This window comes from Plectropomus leopardus, chromosome 11, assembly GCF_026936395.1.
Source record: "Plectropomus leopardus strain MGB_pleo_1.0 chromosome 11, ASM2693639v1, whole genome shotgun sequence".
Lineage (NCBI taxonomy): Eukaryota > Metazoa > Chordata > Actinopteri > Perciformes > Serranidae > Plectropomus > Plectropomus leopardus.
The window spans coordinates 28,095,121-28,115,673 of NC_142186.1; positions in this window are offsets into that span (position 1 = coordinate 28,095,121).

Consider the following 20,553-nt stretch of genomic DNA (forward strand, 5'->3'; position numbering starts at 1 on the left):
CTATGTCGTCAAAAATTTCATACAAAACCTCTTACTACACTGTCGACCAAAATTTCACCAAAATGACATACTTCACTTTGTCGTCAAAAATTTTATCAAAACATCATACTGTACGATGACAAAAATATCAAAACAATATCAAAAAATCAAAAATACCACAAACTAAAAGATTTTTTATCAAAAAATCATATTGTACTATGACAAAAATATAAAAAGAAATCAAAAAATCAAAAATACCACCAACTTGTCATGCAATACAATGTTGAAAATGTCACCAAAACGTCATACTTTACAATGTTATCAAAAATGTCAAAAATTTAACAAAATGAAATGCTAAAACATGTCATCAAAATTTCCCCAAAACGTCATACTATACTATCAAATCACATTGTCTATATATACTACTATATACTATATTTTGTCGTCAAAATGTAACAAAACAACATACTATACTTTGTCGTCAGAAATGTCACCAAAACGTCATATTATTCTATGACGTAAAAAAAAAAAAAAAAGGCACCAAAACGTCATCCTTTAGTTTCTCATCAAAAAATTAACCCAAATGTCAGACTACATCAATGGACTGCAACGTTCCACCTGCGGGCCAACACTAGCCCTCCTGCAATAATATCTGCCCCACCAGATTATTTTGGTAATCTTTATTGATTTATTTATTTTTTGTTTTAACAATATCGGCCTGACAGTCAAATTATAGCTTGTAGAGACGTCAATTTTGGAAAAAAAAGGCCAAAAACACCTCATTATATTGCAAGTTGAAAAAATGGCTTAAAAAGCTAAAGTTTATCGAAATACATCAAATCTGACATGTCAAAAAAATGGCTTAAAATAACATATTAAAGTTTGAAGACACACAACATAGTATACCATACAGAAAAAAAGGCCAAAAACATCATAATATAGCATGACCAAAAAAAGCTGAAAATGCAATAGCAAAGCATGTCTAAAAATGTCAAATTGATGTGTTGAAAAAATGCCCGAAAACAACATATTTAGTATTTATTTAGTATTTATTTTCAAATTAAAAACAAAACAGGAAAACGTCAACAAAATAGAAGCAGATTGTGCAGGTCAGGTACAGAAAACCCCGAGAGGCTGATAACAGAATCTCACCTCAAAATAAAGTACATAAGCAAATAAAAAATTTGTTTGTTCATCAGACTCACGTCTTGAAACTGTATTTGTAATTCTTAGAGAAGCAGACTGAAGTGCAATTTGGATATAACTTTTCCATAGTTGTGCCACCTTATATCTAATAGAGAACTGACAGAAGACAGGATAGTATAGAATGTCAGAAAACCTCAAATTTGACATGTCAAAAAAGTGGCTGAAAACAACATATTATGACTTAAAGAGACACATCATAGTGTACGTTGAAAAAAAGACCAAACATGTCAGAATTTAGTATGTCAACATTTTTAGGAGTGGTCAAAATGTCACTTTTTTCTACAAACAATACTATTGCCTTTTTGGCCATTTTTTGAAAAGGTAAATTATGAGGTTTTTGGCCCTTTTTGGTCTTTATTCCCACTTTGTACATTATGATACGTCTCTACAAGCTATTATATGTCGTTTTCAGCCATTTTTAGGAGCGGTCAAAATTTGACTTTTTTCGACATACTATACTATTGTCCCCCTCCCTGAGCTACCACCTTATCGTGGTGGAGGGGTTTGCGTGTCCCAGTGATCCTAGGGGCTCAGTTGTCGGGGGCTTTTTGCCCCTGGTAGGGTCACCCATGGCAAACAGGTCCTAGGGGAGGGACCAGACAAAGCGTAGCTCACCAGACCCCTTATGATGAAACACATGAATGGTCCAAAGTTTCCCTCGCCTGGATGAGGGTGACCAGGACCCCCAGCCCGGAGCCAGACCTGGGGGTGGGGCTCAATGGTGAGCCCCCGGTGGCCGGGCCTTTACCCATGGGGGCCAGCTGGGCACAGCTCGAAGAGGCAATGTGGGACCCCCTTCTTGTGGGTTCACCACCCATAGGAGGGGCCAAAGGGGTCAGGTGCGATGTGAGTTGGGCAGCAGCTGAAGGCGGGGATCTTGGCGGTTCAATCCTAAGCTGCAGAAGCTAGCTCGAGGGACGTGGAATGTCACCTCTCTGGTGGGGAAGGAGCCTGAGCTGGTGTGCGAGGTTGAGAATTTCCGACTAGATATAGTCGGCCTCACCTCGACACATAGGATGGGCTCCGGAACCAGTCTTCTTGAGAGGGTTTGGACTCTCTTCCACCCTGGAGTTGCCACTGGTGAGAGGCGCTGGGCAGGGGTGGCAATACTTGCCCCCCGGCTCAGTGCATGTATGTTGGAGTTTACCCCGGTGGACGAGAGGCTAGCCTCCCTCCGCCTTCAGATGGGGGGACGGATCCTGACTGTTGTTTGTGCCTAAGGTCCAAACAGCAGCTCAGAGTATCCACCCTTTTTGGAGTCCTTAGAGGGGGTGCTGGAGAGTGCTCCTTCTGGGGATTCCCTCGTTTTGCTGGGAGACTTCAGTGCTCACGTTGGCAGTGACAGTGAGACCTGGAGGGGCATGATCAGGAGGAATGGCCCCCCCAATCTAAACCCGAGTGGTGTTTTGTTATTGGACTTCTGTGCTTGCCACAGATAGTCCATAACAAATACCATGTTCAGGCATAAGGGTGTCCATATGTGCACTTGTCATCAGGACACCCTAAGCTGCAGTTCAATGATCGACTTTGTAGTCGTGTCGTTGACTTGCGGCTGCATGTCTTGAACACTCGGGTGAAGAGAGGGGCGGTGCTGTCAACCAATCACCACATGGTGGTGAGTTGGCTCCGATGGTGGGGGAGGACACCAGCTAGACCTGGCAGACCCAAATGCATTGTGAGGGTCTGCTGGGAACGTCTGGCAGAGTCTCCCATCAGAAGGAGCTTCAACTCCCACCTCTGGGAGAGCTTCAACCATGTCCCAAGGGAGGTGGGAGACATTGAGTCCGAGTGGGTCATGTTCTGTGCCACCGTTGTTGAGGTGGCCAATTGATGCTGTGGCTGTAAGGCGGTCGGTGCCTGTTGTAGCGGCAACACCCGAACCTGTTGGTGGACACTGGTGGTGAGGGATGCTGCCTAGCTGAAGAAGGAGTCCTGTCAGGCCTTCTTGGCCTGTGGGACTCCAGAGGCAGCAGACAGGTACCGGCAGGCCAAGCAGAGTGCAGCTACAGTGGTCACCGAGGCAAAAACCCGGGCATGGGAGGAGTTCTGTGAGGCCATGGAGAACGACTTCTGGACAGCTTTGAGGAGGTTCTGGACCACCATCCGGCACCTCAGGAGAGGGAAGCCGTGCTCTGTCAACACTATATATGGTGGGGACAGTGTGCTGCTGACCTCAAATCGGGATGCTGTGGATCGGTGGAAGGAACACCTCGAAGACCTCCTCAATCCCACCGACACGCTTTCCGGTGAGGAAGCAGGGCCTGAGGACCTGGGAGTGGGCTCTCCCATCTCTGGGGCTGAGGTTGCCGAGGTGGTCAAAAAGCTCCTCGGTGGCAGGGCCCCAGGGGTGGATGAGATGCGCCCAGAGTTCCTTAAGGACCTGGATGTTGTGGGGCTGTCATGGTTGACACGACTCTGCAGCATTGCGTGGACATTGGAGGCAGTGCCTCTGGACTGGCAGACCGGGGTGGTGGTCCCTCTTTTTAAGAAGGGGGACCAGAGGGTGTGTTCCAACCATAGGGGATCACGCTCCTCAGCCTCCCTGGTGAGGTCTATTCAGGGGTACTGGAGAGGAAGGTTAGCCGGATAGTCGAACCTCGGATCCAGGAGGAGCAATGCGGTTTTCGTCCTGGTCTGTGGACCAGCTCTGGACCCTTGGCAGGATCCTTGAGGGTGCATGGGAGTTTGCCCAACCAGTCCTTATGTGCTTTGTGGACTTGGAGAAGGCATTCAACCGTGTTCCTCAGGGAGTCCTGTGGGGGGTTCTCCGGGAATATGGGGTATTGGACCCCTTGATATGGGCCGTCCGTTCTCTGTACGACCGGTGCCGGAGCTTTGTCCACATTGCTGGCAGTAAGTCAGACTAGTTTCCAGTGAGTGTTGGACTCCCCCAGGGCTGCCCTTTGTCACAGATTCTGTTTATAACTTTTATGGACAGAATTTATAGGCGCAGCCAGGGTGTTGAGGGGGTCTGATTTGGTGACCTCAGGATTAGGTCGCTGCTTTTTGCAGATAATGTGGTCCTGTTGGCTTCATCAAGCCATGACCTTCAGCTCTCACTGGATTGGTCTGCAGCCAAGTGTGAAGTGGCCGGGATGAGAATCAGCACCTCCAAATCTGAGGCTATGGTTCTTAGCCAGAAAAGGGTGGAGTGCCCTCTCTAGATCAGGGAGGAGATCCTGCCCCAAGTGGAGGAGTTTAAGTACCTCAGGGTCTTGTTCATGAGTGATGTAAGGATGGAGCGGGAGATCAACAGGCGGATCGGTGCAGCAGCTGCAGTAATGCGGACTCTGCACCGATCTGTCGTGGTGAAGAGGGAGCTGAGCCAAAAGGCAAAGCTCTCAATTTACCGGTGGATCTTCGTTCCTACCCTCACCTATGGTCACGAGCTTTGGGTAGTGACCAAAAGAACAAGATTGCAGGTACAAGCGGCCGAAATGAGCTTTCTCCGTAGGCTAGCTGGGCTCTCCCTTAGAGATAGGGTGAGAAGCCCGGTCATCTGGGAGGAGCTCGGAGTACAGCCGCTGCTCTTCCACGTGGAAAAGAGCCAGGGGAGGTGGCTCGGGCATCTAATTAGGATGCCTCCCAGACGCCTCCCTGGTGAGGTGTTCCTTGCATGTTCCACCGGTAGGAGACCCCAGGGAAGACCCAGGACACACTGGAGGGACTGTGTCTCCAAGCTGGCCTGGGAATGCCTCAGGAGCCCCCAGATGGATGAGGTGGCTGGGGAGAGGGAAATCTGGGCTTCCCTGCTTAGGCTGCTGCCCCCAAAACCTAAACCAGGATAAGCAGTTGAAAATGGACGGATGGATAGATATACTACTGTCTTTTTGGCCATTTTTTTGACATGCTAAATTCTGAGGTTTGTGGCCTTTTTTGATCTTTATTCCCACTTTGTATACCATGAAGTGTCTCTACAATCTATTCTATGTCGTTTTCAGTCATTTTTAAGGGGCAGTCAAATTTTGACTTTTTTCACCATACTATGCTATTGCCTTTTGTTGGGATTTTTGGAAATGTTAAATTGTATATTTTTTTGTGCTTTTTTTTGGCCTTTATTCCCACTTTGTACACTATAACACGTCTCTACAAGTTATTCTAAGTGGTTTTCAGCCATTTTTAGTAGGGGTCAATATTTTACTTTTTTCGCCATACTATACTATTGCCTTTTTGGCGATTTTTTTGGACATGCTAAATTATGAAGTTTTTGGCCGTTTTTTTGCCTTTATTTCCACTTAGTCGACTATGACGCGTCTCTACAAGTTGTTCTCAGTGGTTTTCAGCCATTTTTAGGAGGGGTCAAAATATGACTTTTTTCGCCATGCTATACTATTGCCTTTTTTCGTCATTTTTGGAAATGTTAAATTATTAGTTTTTTTCCCCTTTTTTTTGGTATTTATTCCCACTTTGTACACTATAACACGTCTCTACAAGTTATTCTAAATGGTTTTCAGCCATTTTTTGGGGGGGTCAAAATTTGACTTTTTTCGCCATACTATACTATTGCCTTTTTGGCAATTTTATTTTTGGAAATGTAAATTATGAGGTTTTTGACCTTTTTTTTGCCTTTATTTCCATTTGGTCGACAATGACGCGACTCTGCAAGATGTTCTCAGTGTATTTCAGCCATTTTAAGGAGGGGTCAATTTGACTCTTTTTCGCCATACTATACTATTGCCTTTTTTTGTCATTTTTGGAACATGCTAAATGATGAGGTTTTTGACATTTTTTGGTCTTTATTTCCACTTTGTACAATATGACACATCTCTACAACTTGTTCTTAGTAGTTTTCAGCCATTTTTAGGAGGGGTGAAAATTTGACTTTTTTCGCCATACTATACTATTGCCTTTTTGCGTCATTTTTGGAAATGTTAAATTATGAGGTTTTTTTCCTTTTTTCTGGCCTTTATTCCCACTTTGTACAATATAACACATCTCTACAAGTTGTTCTCAGCGTTTTTCAGCCGTTTTTAGGAGGGGTCAAAATTTGACTTTTTTCGCGATACTATACTATTGCCTTTGTTCGTCATTTTTGGAAATGTTAAATTATGAGTTTTTTTTGCCTTTTTTTGGCCTTTCTTCCAACTTTGTACAATATAACAGGTCTCTACAAGTTGTTCTCAGTGTTTTTCAGCCATTTTTAGGAGGGGTCAAAATTTGATTTTTTTCGCCATACTGTACTATTACCTTTTTTCGTCATTTTTGGGACATGCGAAATTATGAGGTTTTTGACATTTTTTGGTCTTTATTTCCACTTAGTACAATATAACACGTCTCTACAAGTTATTCTAAGTGGTTTTCAGCTATTTTTAGGAGGGGTCAAAATTTGACTTTTTTCGCCATACTATACTATTGCCTTTGTTCGTCATTTTTGGAAATGTTAAATTATGTCTTTTTTCCCCTTTTTTTAGCCTTTATTCCCACTTTGTACAATATGACACATCTCTACAACGTGTTCTCAGTAGTTTTCAGCCATTTTTAGGAGGGGTCAATATTTGACGTTTTTCGCCATACTATACTATTGCCTTTGTTCGTCATTTTTGGAAATGTTAAATTATGTGTTTTTTCCCCTTTTTTTAGCCTTTATTCCCACTTTGTACAATATAGCGCGTCTCTACAAGTTATTCTAGGTTGTTTTCAGCTATTTTTAGGAGGGGTCAATATTTGACGTTTTTCGCCATACTATACTATTGCCTTTGTTCGTCATTTTTGGAAATGTTAAATTATGTGTTTTTTCCCCTTTTTTTAGCCTTTATTCCCACTTTGTACAATATAGCGCGTCTCTACAAGTTATTCTAGGTTGTTTTCAGCTATTTTAGGAGGGGTCAAAATTTGACTTTTTTTCGCCATACTATACTATTGCCTTTGTTCGTCATTTTTGGAAATGTTAAATTATGTGTTTTTTCCCCTTTTTTTGGCCTTTATTCCTACTTTGTACAATATAGCGCGTCTCTACAAGTTATTCTTGGTGGTTTTCAGCCATTTTTAGGAGGGGTCAATATTTGACATTTTTCGCCATACTATACTATTGCCTTTGTTCGTCATTTTTGGAAATGTTAAATTATGTGTTTTTTCCCCTTCTTTTAGCCTTTATTCGCACTTTGTACAATACAACGCGTCTCTACAAGTTATTCTAGGTTGTTTTCAGCTATTTTTAGGAGGGGTCAATATTTAACTTTTTTCGCCATACTATACTATTACCTTTTTTCATAATTTTTGGGACATGCGAAATTATGAGGTTTTTTGACATTTTTAGGTTCTTATTTCCACTTTGTACAATATAGCACGTCTCTACAACTTGTTCTCAGTAGTTTTCAGCCATTTTTAGGAGGGGTCAAAATTTCACTTTTTTCGCCATACTATACTATTGCCTTTCTTCATCATTTTTGGGACATGCTAAATTCTGAGGTTTATAGCCTTTTCTTGGCCTTTATTCCCACTTTGCATACTATAACACATCTCTACAGGTTATTCTAAATGGTTTTCAGCCACTTTTAGGAGGGGTGAAAATTTAACTTTTTTCGCCATACTATACTATTGCCTTTTTTTCGTCACTTTTGGGACATGCGAAATTATGAGGTTTTTGACATGTTTTGGTCTTTATTTCCATGTTGTACAATATAGCACATCTCTACAACTTGTTCTCAGTAGTTTTCAGCCATTTTTAGGAGGGGTCAAAATTTCACTTTTTTCGCCATACTATACTATTGCCTTTTTTTCGTCATTTTTGGGACATGCGAAATTATGAGGTTTTTGACATTTTTTTGGTCTTTATTTCCACGTTGTACAATATAACACGTCTCTACAAGTTATTCTAGGTTGTTTTCAGCTATTTTTAGGAGGGGTCAAAATTTGACTTTTTTCGCCATACTATACTATTGCCTTTGTTCGTCATTTTTGGAAATGTTAAATTATGTGTTTTTTCCCCTTTTTTTAGCCTTTATTCCCACTTTGTACAATATGACACATCTCTACAACGTGTTCTCAGTAGTTTTCAGCCATTTTTAGGAGGGGTCAATATTTGACGTTTTTCGCCATACTATACTATTGCCTTTGTTCGTCATTTTTGGAAATGTTAAATTATGTGTTTTTTCCCCTTTTTTTAGCCTTTATTCCCACTTTGTACAATATAGCGCGTCTCTACAAGTTATTCTAGGTTGTTTTCAGCTATTTTTAGGAGGGGTCAATATTTGACGTTTTTCGCCATACTATACTATTGCCTTTGTTCGTCATTTTTGGAAATGTTAAATTATGTGTTTTTTCCCCTTTTTTTTTAGCCTTTATTCCCACTTTGTACAATATAGCGCGTCTCTACAAGTTATTCTAGGTGGTTTTCAGCTATTTTTAGGAGGGGTCAAAATTTGACTTTTTTCGCCATACTATACTATTGCCTTTGTTCGTCATTTTTGGAAATGTTAAATTATGTGTTTTTTCCCCTTTTTTTGGCCTTTATTCCCACTTTGTACAATATAGCGCGTCTCTACAAGTTATTCTTGGTGGTTTTCAGCCATTTTTAGGAGGGGTCAATATTTGACATTTTTCGCCATACTATACTATTGCCTTTGTTCGTCATTTTTGGAAATGTTAAATTATGTGTTTTTTCCCCTTTTTTTAGCCTTTATTCCCACTTTGTACAATATAGCGCGTCTCTACAAGTTATTCTAGGTTGTTTTCAGCTATTTTTAGGAGGGGTCAAAATTTGACTTTTTTCGCCATACTATACTATTGCCTTTGTTCGTCATTTTTGGAAATGTTAAATTATGTGTTTTTTCCCCTTTTTTTGGCCTTTATTCCCACTTTGTACAATATAGCGCGTCTCTACAAGTTATTCTAGGTGGTTTTCAGCCATTTTTAGGAGGGGTCAATATTTGACATTTTTCGCCATACTATATACTATTGCCTTTGTTCGTCATTTTTGGAAATGTTAAATTATGTGTTTTTTCCCCTTTTTTTAGCCTTTATTCCCACTTTGTACAATATAGCGCGTCTCTACAAGTTATTCTAGGTTGTTTTCAGCTATTTTTAGGAGGGGTCAATATTTAACTTTTTTCGCCATACTATACTATTACCTTTTTTCATAATTTTTGGGACATGCGAAATTATGAGGTTTTTTGACATTTTTAGGTTCTTATTTCCACTTTGTACAATATAGCACGTCTCTACAACTTGTTCTCAGTAGTTTTCAGCCATTTTTAGGAGGGGTCAAAATTTCACTTTTTTCGCCATACTATACTATTGCCTTTCTTCATCATTTTTGGGACATGCTAAATTCTGAGGTTTATAGCCTTTTCTTGGCCTTTATTCCCACTTTGCATACTATAACACATCTCTACAGGTTATTCTAAATGGTTTTCAGCCACTTTTAGGAGGGGTGAAAATTTAACTTTTTTCGCCATACTATACTATTGCCTTTTTTTCGTCACTTTTGGGACATGCGAAATTATGAGGTTTTTGACATGTTTTGGTCTTTATTTCCATGTTGTACAATATAGCACATCTCTACAACTTGTTCTCAGTAGTTTTCAGCCATTTTTAGGAAGGGTCAAAATTTTACTTTTTTCGCCATACTATACTATTGCCTTTTTTCGTCACTTTTGGGACATGCTAAAATATGAGGTCTTTTACATTTTTTGGTCTTTATTTCCACTTTGTACAATATAGCGCGTCTCTACAAGTTATTCTAGGTGGTTTTCAGCTATTTTTAGGAGGGGTCAAAATTTGACTTTTTTCGCCATACTATACTATTGCCTTTGTTCGTCATTTTTGGAAATGTTAAATTATGTCTTTTTTCCCCTTTTTTTAGCCTTTATTCCCACTTTGTACAATATGACACATCTCTACAACGTGTTCTCAGTAGTTTTCAGCCATTTTTAGGAGGGGTCAATATTTGACGTTTTTTGCCATACTATACTATTGCCTTTGTTCGTCATTTTTGGAAATGTTAAATTATGTGTTTTTTCCCCTTTTTTTTAGCCTTTATTCCCACTTTGTACAATATAGCTTGTCTCTAAAAGTTATTTTAGGTTGTTTTCAGCTATTTTTAGGAGGGTCAATATTTGACGTTTTGCCATACTATACTATTGCCTTTGTTCGTCATTTTGGAAATGTTAAATTATGTGTTTTTTCCCTTTTTTTAGCCTTTATTCCCACTTTGTACAATATAGCGCGTCTCTACAAGTTATTCTAGGTGGTTTTCAGCTATTTTTAGGAGGGGTCAAAATTTGACTTTTTTCGCCATACTATACTATTGCCTTTGTTCGTCATTTTTGGAAATGTTAAATTATGTGTTTTTTCCCCTTTTTTTGGCCTTTATTCCCACTTTGTACAATATAGCGTGTCTCTACAAGTTATTCTAGGTGGTTTTCAGCCATTTTTAGGAGGGGTCAATATTTGACGTTTTTCGCCATACTATACTATTGCCTTTGTTCGTCATTTTTGGAAATGTTAAATTATGTGTTTTTTCCTTCTTTAGCCTTTATTCCCACTTTGTACAATATAGCGCGTCTCTACAAGTTATTCTAGGTTGTTTTCAGCTATTTTTAGGAGGGGTCAAAATTTGACTTTTTTCGCCATACTATACTATTGCCTTTGTTCGTCATTTTTGGAAATGTTAAATTATGTGTTTTTTCCCCTTTTTTTGGCCTTTATTCCCACTTTGTACAATATAGCGCGTCTCTACAAGTTATTCTTGGTGGTTTTCAGCCATTTTTAGGAGGGGTCAATATTTGACATTTTTCGCCATACTATACTATTGCCTTTGTTCGTCATTTTTGGAAATGTTAAATTATGTGTTTTTTCCCCTTTTTTTAGCCTTTATTCCCACTTTGTACAATATGACACATCTCTACAACGTGTTCTCAGTAGTTTTCAGCCATTTTTAGGAGGGGTCAAAATTTGACGTTTTTCGCCATACTATACTATTGCCTTTGTTCGTCATTTTTGGAAATGTTAAATTATGTGTTTTTTCCCCTTTTTTTAGCCTTTATTCCCACTTTGTACAATATAGCGCGTCTCTACAAGTTATTCTAGGTTGTTTTCAGCTATTTTTAGGAGGGGTCAATATTTAACTTTTTTCGCCATACTATACTATTACCTTTTTTCATAATTTTTGGGACATGCGAAATTATGAGGTTTTTTGACATTTTTAGGTTCTTATTTCCACTTTGTACAATATAGCACGTCTCTACAACTTGTTCTCAGTAGTTTTCAGCCATTTTTAGGAGGGGTCAAAATTTCACTTTTTTCGCCATACTATACTATTGCCTTTCTTCATCATTTTTGGGACATGCTAAATTCTGAGGTTTATAGCCTTTTCTTGGCCTTTATTCCCACTTTGCATACTATAACACATCTCTACAGGTTATTCTAAATGGTTTTCAGCCACTTTTAGGAGGGGTGAAAATTTAACTTTTTTCGCCATACTATACTATTGCCTTTTTTTCGTCACTTTTGGGACATGCGAAATTATGAGGTTTTTGACATGTTTTGGTCTTTATTTCCATGTTGTACAATATAGCACATCTCTACAACTTGTTCTCAGTAGTTTTCAGCCATTTTTAGGAGGGGTCAAAATTTCACTTTTTTCGCCATACTATACTATTGCCTTTTTTTCGTCATTTTTGGGACATGCGAAATTATGAGGTTTTTGACATTTTTTTGGTCTTTATTTCCACGTTGTACAATATAACACGTCTCTACAAGTTATTCTAGGTTGTTTTCAGCTATTTTTAGGAGGGGTCAAAATTTGACTTTTTTCGCCATACTATACTATTGCCTTTGTTCGTCATTTTTGGAAATGTTAAATTATGTGTTTTTTCCCCTTTTTTTTAGCCTTTATTCCCACTTTGTACAATATAGTGCGTCTCTACAAGTTATTCTAGGTTGTTTTCAGCTATTTTTAGGAGGGGTCAAAATTTGACTTTTTTCGCCATACTATACTATTGCCTTTGTTCGTCATTTTTGGAAATGTTAAATTATGAGGTTTCTTGGGTTTTTTTGGCCTTTATTCGCACTTTGTACAATATAACGCGTCTCTCCAAGTTATTCTAATTGGTTTTCAGCCATTTTTAGGAGGGGTCAAAATTTGACTTTTTTCACCATGGCGATTTTTTTTGGAAATGCTAAATTATGAGGTTTTTGACTGTTTTTTGCCTTTATTTCCACTTGGTCGACTATGACGCATCTCTACAAGTTGTTCTCAGTGTTTTTCAGCCATTTTTAGGAGGGGTCAAAATTTTCCTTTTTTCGCCATCCTATACTATTGCCTTTTTTCGTCATTTTCGGACATGCTAAATTATGAGGTTTTTGACCTTTAATTGCCTTTATTTCCGCTTTGTATACCATGACACGTTTGGTACGGCCCTGACCTGTAAGCTCTAATCCCCTCCTTTCACTGTATGTGGACGTAAGTATGTGTGTTTGTCTATCCAGCAAATTGAGTTACAGCTTTCCCCAGAGGGCGTGTTCTTCCCAGTGGCTGGTGAATGGCGCGGCTGGTCGATGCAGGGCTCCAGCAATCCAGGAGGGATGGCAGTTATAAAAATCCTGCATGCTCTACTGATGGCGGAAGACACCACCCGTAACTCCTCGTTGTTAAGTTATTGCTTGTGATTTGTGTAAATTGTAACAATACTTTATTCCTGTGTGCGTCACCACAGGCTTTGTCAATGTTTAGTTTCAATAGGTTCAGATGTGCTGATCATTTGTGTTTCTGTGTTTCACTAAGACACTAGAGTAGTTAGTTAGGTTTTGTTTTAGAGATATTTGAGTTATTTGGCACTGTAATCTTTAGCTATACATAATCAATTCCACTTTTGCATTCAGGAGGCCTCTTTATGCTATATTTATTTAATTGTTCTGACAGCACCTGGCGGCCCTTATATGTTTTAAACTTAATATCCACATGTCCTTTTTTTAATAAATACACCTTAATTCACAATGACTTCCAACGATTGTGTGTGTGTGTGTGTTACTTCCCTTGTCCCCATTTTGAGCTGAGTTTGTGACACGTTTCTAAAAGCTATTCTAGGTTGTTTTCAGCAACTTTTAGAAGCAGTCAAATTTAGACTTTTCTCGCCATACTATACTATTGCATTTATGGCGATTTTTTTGGAAATACTAAATTATGAGGTTTTTGACTGTTTTTTTAGCCTTTATTCCCACTTTATACAATATAACACATCTCTACAACGTGTTCTCAGTAGTTTTCAGCAATTTTTAGGAGGGGTCAATATTTGACTTTTTTCGCCATACTATACTATTGCCTTTGTTCGTCATTTTTGGAAATGTTAAATTATGTGTTTTTTCCCCTTTTTTTAGCCTTTATTCCCACGTTGTACAATATAGCGCGTCTCTACAAGTTATTCTAGGTGGTTTTCAACTATTTTTAGGAGGGGTCAAAATTTGACTTTTTTCGCCATACTATACTATTGCCTTTGTTCGTCATTTTTGGAAATGTTAAATTATGTGTTTTTTCCTCTTTTTTTAAGCCTTTATCCCCACTTTGTACAATATAGCGCGTCTCTACAAGTTATTCTAGGTTGTTTTCAGCTATTTTTAGGAGGGGTCAATATTTGACGTTTTTCGCCATACTATACTATTGCCTTTGTTCGTCATTTTTGGAAATGTTAAATTATGTGTTTTTTCCCCTTTTTTTAGCCTTTATTCCCACTTTGTACAATATAGCGCGTCTCTACAAGTTATTCTAGGTTGTTTTCAGCTATTTTTAGGAGGGGTCAATATTTGACGTTTTTCGCCATACTATACTATTGCCTTTGTTCGTCATTTTTGGAAATGTTAAATTATGTGTTTTTTCCCCTTTTTTTAAGCCTTTATTCCCACTTTGTACAATATAGCGCGTCTCTACAAGTTATTCTAGGTGGTTTTCAGCTATTTTTAGGAGGGGTCAAAATTTGACTTTTTTCGCCATACTATACTATTGCCTTTGTTCGTCATTTTTGGAAATGTTAAATTATGTGTTTTTTCCCCTTTTTTTAAGCCTTTATTCCCACTTTGTATAATATAGCGCGTCTCTACAAGTTATTCTTGGTGGTTTTCAGCCATTTTTAGGAGGGGTCAATATTTGACATTTTTCGCCATACTATACTATTGCCTTTGTTCGTCATTTTTGGAAATGTTAAATTATGTGTTTTTTCCCCTTTTTTTAGCCTTTATTCCCACTTTGTACAATATAGCGCGTCTCTACAAGTTATTCTAGGTGGTTTTCAGCTATTTTTAGGAGGGGTCAAAATTTGACTTTTTTCGCCATACTATACTATTGCCTTTGTTCGTCATTTTTGGAAATGTTAAATTATGTGTTTTTTCCCCTTTTTTTAGCCTTTATTCCCACTTTGTACAATATAGCGCGTCTCTACAAGTTATTCTAGGTGGTTTTCAGCTATTTTTAGGAGGGGTCAAAATTTGACTTTTTTCGCCATACTATACTATTGCCTTTGTTCGTCATTTTTGGAAATGTTAAATTATGTGTTTTTTCCCCTTTTTTTAGCCTTTATTCCCACTTTGTACAATATAGCGCGTCTCTACAAGTTATTCTAGGTGGTTTTCAGCTATTTTTAGGAGGGGTCAAAATTTGACTTTTTTCGCCATACTATACTATTGCCTTTGTTCCTCATTTTTGGAAATGTTAAATTATGTGTTTTTTCCCCTTTTTTTAGCCTTTATTCCCACTTTGTACAATATAGCGCGTCTCTACAAGTTATTCTAGGTTGTTTTCAGCTATTTTTAGGAGGGTCAAAATTTGACTTTTTCGCCATACTATACTATTGCCTTTGTTCGTCATTTTGGAAATGTTAAATTATGTGTTTTTTCCCCTTTTTTAGCCTTTATTCCCACTTTGTACAATATAAGCAGCGTCTCTACAAGTTATTCTAGGTTGTTTTCAGCTATTTTTAGGAGGGGTCAATATTTGACGTTTTTCGCCATACTATACTATTGCCTTTGTTCGTCATTTTTGGAAATGTTAAATTATGTGTTTTTTCCCCTTTTTTTGGCCTTTATTCCCACTTTGTACAATATAGCGCGTCTCTACAAGTTATTCTAGGTTGTTTTCAGCTATTTTTAGGAGGGGTCAAAATTTGACTTTTTTCGCCATACTATACTATTGCCTTTGTTCGTCATTTTTGGAAATGTTAAATTATGTGTTTTTTCCCCTTTTTTTAAGCCTTTATTCCCACTTTGTACAATATAGCGCGTCTCTACAAGTTATTCTAGGTTGTTTTCAGCTATTTTTAGGAGGGTCAATATTTGACGTTTTTCGCCATACTATACTATTGCCTTTGTTCGTCATTTTTGGAAATGTTAAATTATGTGTTTTTCCCTTTTTTAGCCTTTATTCCCACTTTGTACAATATAGCTGCGTCTCTACAAGTTATTCTAGGTTGTTTTCAGCTATTTTTAGGAGGGTCAATATTTGACTTTTTTCGCCATACTATACTATTGCCTTTGTTCGTCATTTTTGGAAATGTTAAATTATGTGTTTTTTCCCCTTTTTTTAGCCTTTATTCCCACTTTGTACAATATAGCGCGTCTCTACAAGTTATTCTAGGTTGTTTTCAGCTATTTTTAGGAGGGGTCAATATCTGACGTTTTTCGCCATACTATACTATTGCCTTTGTTCGTCATTTTGGAAATGTTAAATTATGTGTTTTTTCCCTTTTTTTAGCCTTTATTCCCACTTTGTACAATATAGCTGGCGTCTCTACAAGTTATTCTAGGTTGTTTTCAGCTATTTTTAGGAGGGTCAAAATTTGACTTTTTTCGCCATACTATACTATTGCCTTTGTTCGTCATTTTGGAAATGTTAAATTATGTGTTTTTTCCCTTTTTTAGCCTTTATTCCCACTTTGTACAATATAGCGGCGTCTCTACAAGTTATTCTAGGTTGTTTTCAGCTATTTTTAGGAGGGGTCAATATTTGACGTTTTAGCCATACTATACTATTGCCTTTGTTCGTCATTTTTGGAAATGTTAAATTATGTGTTTTTCCCCTTTTTTAGCCTTTATTCCCACTTTGTACAATATAGCTGCGTCTCTACAAGTTATTCTAGGTTGTTTTCAGCTATTTTTAGGAGGGTCAAAATTTGACTTTTTCGCCATACTATACTATTGCCTTTGTTCGTCATTTTTGGAAATGTTAAATTATGTGTTTTTTCCCCTTTTTTTAAGCCTTTATTCCCACTTTGTACAATATTGCGCGTCTCTACAAGTTATTCTAGGTTGTTTTCAGCTATTTTTAGGAGGGGTCAAAATTTGACGTTTTTCGCCATACTATACTATTGCCTTTGTTCGTCATTTTTGGAAATGTTAAATTATGTGTTTTTTCCCCTTTTTTTTAGCCTTTATTCCCACTTTGTACAATATAGCGCGTCTCTACAAGTTATTCTAGGTTGTTTTCAGCTATTTTTAGGAGGGGTCAATATTTGACGTTTTTCGCCATACTATACTATTGCCTTTGTTCGTCATTTTTGGAAATGTTAATTATTTGTTTTTTCCCTTTTTTAAGCCTTTATTCCCACTTTGTACAATATAGCAGCGTCTCTACAAGTTATTCTAGGTGGTTTTCAGCTATTTTTAGGAGGGGTCAATATTTGACTTTTTCGCCATACTATACTATTGCCTTTGTTCGTCATTTTGGAAATGTTAAATTATGTGTTTTTTCCCCTTTTTTTAGCCTTTCTTCCCACTTTGTACAATATAGCGGCGTCTCTACAAGTTATTCTAGGTTGTTTTCAGCTATTTTTAGGAGGGTCAATATTTGACTTTTTCGCCATACTATACTATTGCCTTTGTTCGTCATTTTTGGAAATGTTAAATTATGTGTTTTTTCCCCTTTTTTTTAGCCTTTATTCCCACTTTGTACAATATAGCGCGTCTCTACAAGTTATTCTAGGTTGTTTTCAGCTATTTTTAGGAGGGGTCAATATTTGACGTTTTTCGCCATACTATACTATTGCCTTTGTTCGTCATTTTTGGAAATGTTAAATTATGTGTTTTTTCCCCTTTTTTTTAGCCTTTATTCCCACTTTGTACAATATAGCGCGTCTCTACAAGTTATTCTAGGTTGTTTTCAGCTATTTTTAGGAGGGGTCAATATTTGACGTTTGTCGCCATACTATACTATTGCCTTTGTTCGTCATTTTTGGAAATGTTAAATTATGTGTTTTTTCCCTTTTTTTTAAGCCTTTATTCCCACTTTGTACAATATAGCGCGTCTCTACAAGTTATTCTAGGTGGTTTTCAGCCATTTTTAGGAGGGGTCAATATTTGACTTTTGCCATACTATACTATTGCCTTTGTTCGTCATTTTGGAAATGTTAAATTATGTGTTTTTCCCCTTTTTTTAGCCTTTATTCCCACTTTGTACAATATAGCGTCTCTACAAGTTATTCTAGGTGGTTTTCAGCTATTTTTAGGAGGGTCAAAATTTGACTTTTTTCGCCATACTATACTATTGCCTTTGTTCGTCATTTTTGGAAATGTTAAATTATGTGTTTTTTCCCCTTTTTTAAGCCTTTATTCCCACTTTGTACAATATAGCGCGTCTCTACAAGTTATTCTAGGTTGTTTTCAGCTATTTTTAGGAGGGGTCAATATTTGACGTTTTTCGCCATACTATACTATTGCCTTTGTTCGTCATTTTTGGAAATGTTAAATTATGTGTTTTTTTCCCCTTTTTTTAGTCTTTATTCCCACTTTGTACAATATAGCGCGTCTCTACAAGTTATTCTAGGTGGTTTTCAGCTATTTTTAGGAGGGTCAAAATTTGACTTTTTTCGCCATACTATATTTTTGCTTTTGTTCGTCATTTTTGGAAATGTTAAATTATGTGTTTTTTCCCCTTTTTTAAGCCTTTATTCCCACTTTGTACAATATAGCGCGTCTCTACAAGTTATTCTAGGTGGTTTTCAGCCATTTTTAGGAGGGGTCAATATTTGACTTTTTTCGCCATACTATACTATTGCCTTTGTTCGTCATTTTTGGAAATGTTAAATTATGTGTTTTTTCCCCTTTTTTTAGCCTTTATTCCCATTTTGTACATTATAGCGCTTCTCTACACGTTATTCTAGGTTGTTTTCATCTATTTTTAGGAGGGGTCAAAATTTGACTTTTTTCGCCATACTATACTATTGCCTTTGTTCGTCATTTTTGGAAATGTTAAATTATGTGTTTTTTTCCCCTTTTTTTAGTCTTTATTCCCACTTTGTACAATATAGCGCGTCTCTACAAGATATTCTAGGTGGTTTTCAGCTATTTTTAGGAGGGTCAAAATTTGACTTTTTTCGCCATACTAGACTATTGCCTTTGTTCGTCATTTTTGGAAATGTTAAATTATGTGTTTTTTCCCCTTTTTTAAGCCTTTATTCCCACTTTGTACAATATAGCGCGTCTCTACAAGTTATTCTAGGTTGTTTTCAGCTATTTTTAGGAGGGGTCAAAATTTGACTTTTTTCGCCATACTATACTATTGCCTTTGTTCGTCATTTTTGGAAATGTTAAATTATGTGTTTTTTCCCCTTTTTTGGCCTTTATTCCCACTTTGTACAATATAGCGCGTCTCTACAAGTTATTCTAGGTGGTTTTCAGCTATTTTTAGGAGGGGTCAAAATTTGACTTTTTTCGCCATACTATACTATTGCCTTTGTTTGTCATTTTTGGAAATGTTAAATTATGTGTTTTTTCCCCTTTTTTTAAGCCTTTTTTCCAACTTTGTACAATATAAGCTGCGTCTCTACAAGTTATTCTAGGTTGTTTTCAGCTATTTTTAGGATGGGTCAAAATTTGACTTTTTTCGCCATACTATACTATTGCCTTTGTTCGTCATTTTTGGAAATGTTAAATTATGTGTTTTTTCCTTTTTTAGCCTTTATTCCCACTTTGTACAATATAGCGCGTCTCTACAAGTTATTCTAGGGTGTTTTTCAGCTATTTTTAGGAGGGGTCAATATTTGACGTTTTTCGCCATACTATACTATTGCCTTTGTTCGTCATTTTTGGAAATGTTAAATTATGTGTTTTTTCCCCTTTTTTTGGCCTTTATTCCCACTTTGTACAATATAGCGCGTCTCTACAAGTTATTCTAGGTGGTTTTCAGCCATTTTTAGGAGGGGTCAAAATTTGACTTTTTTCGCCATACTATACTATTGCCTTTGTTTGTCATTTTTGGAAATGTTAAATTATGTGTTTTTTCCCCTTTTTTTAAGCCTTTATTCCCACTTTGTACAATATAGCGCGTCTCTACAAGTTATTCTAGGTTGTTTTCAGCTATTTTTAGGAGGGGTCAATATTTGACGTTTTTCGCCATACTATACTATTGCCTTTGTTCGTCATTTTTGGAAATGTTAAATTATGTGTTTTTTCCCCTTTTTTTGGCCTTTATTCCCACTTTGTACAATATAGCGCGTCTCTACAAGTTATTCTAGGTTGTTTTCAGCTATTTTTAGGAGGGGTCAAAATTTGACTTTTTTCGCCATACTATACTATTGCCTTTGTTCGTCATTTTTGGAAATGTTAAATTATGTGTTTTTTCCCCTTTTTTTAAGCCTTTATTCCCACTTTGTACAATATAGCGCGTCTCTACAAGTTATTCTAGGTTGTTTTCAGCTATTTTTAGGAGGGGTCAAAATTTGACTTTTTTCGCCATACTATACTATTGCCTTTGTTCGTCATTTTTGGAAATGTTAAATTATGTGTTTTTTCCCCTTTTTTAAGCCTTTATTCCCACTTTGTACAATATAGCGCGTCTCTACAAGTTATTCTAGGTTGTTTTCAGCTATTTTTAGGAGGGGTCAAAATTTGACTTTTTTCGCCATACTATACTATTGCCTTTGTTCGTCATTTTTGGAAATGTTAAATTATGTGTTTTTTCCCCTTTTTTTAAGCCTTTATTCCCACTTTGTACAATATAGCGCGTCTCTACAAGTTATTCTAGGTTGTTTTCAGCTATTTTTAGGAGGGGTCAATATTTGACGTTTTTCGCCATACTATACTATTGCCTTTGTTCGTCATTTTTGGAAATGTTAAATTATGTGTTTTTTTCCCCTTTTTTTAGTCTTTATTCCCACTTTGTACAATATAGCGCGTCTCTACAAGTTATTCTAGGTGGTTTTCAGCCATTTTTAGGAGGGGTCAATATTTGACGTTTTTCGCCATACTATACTATTGCCTTTGTTCGTCATTTTTGGAAATGTTAAATTATGTGTTTTTTCCCCTTTTTTTAAGCCTTTATTCCCACTTTGTACAATATAGCGCGTCTCTACAAGTTATTCTAGGTTGTTTTCAGCTATTTTTAGGAGGGGTCAAAATTTGACTTTTTAAGCCATACTATACTATTGCCTTTGTTCGTCATTTTTG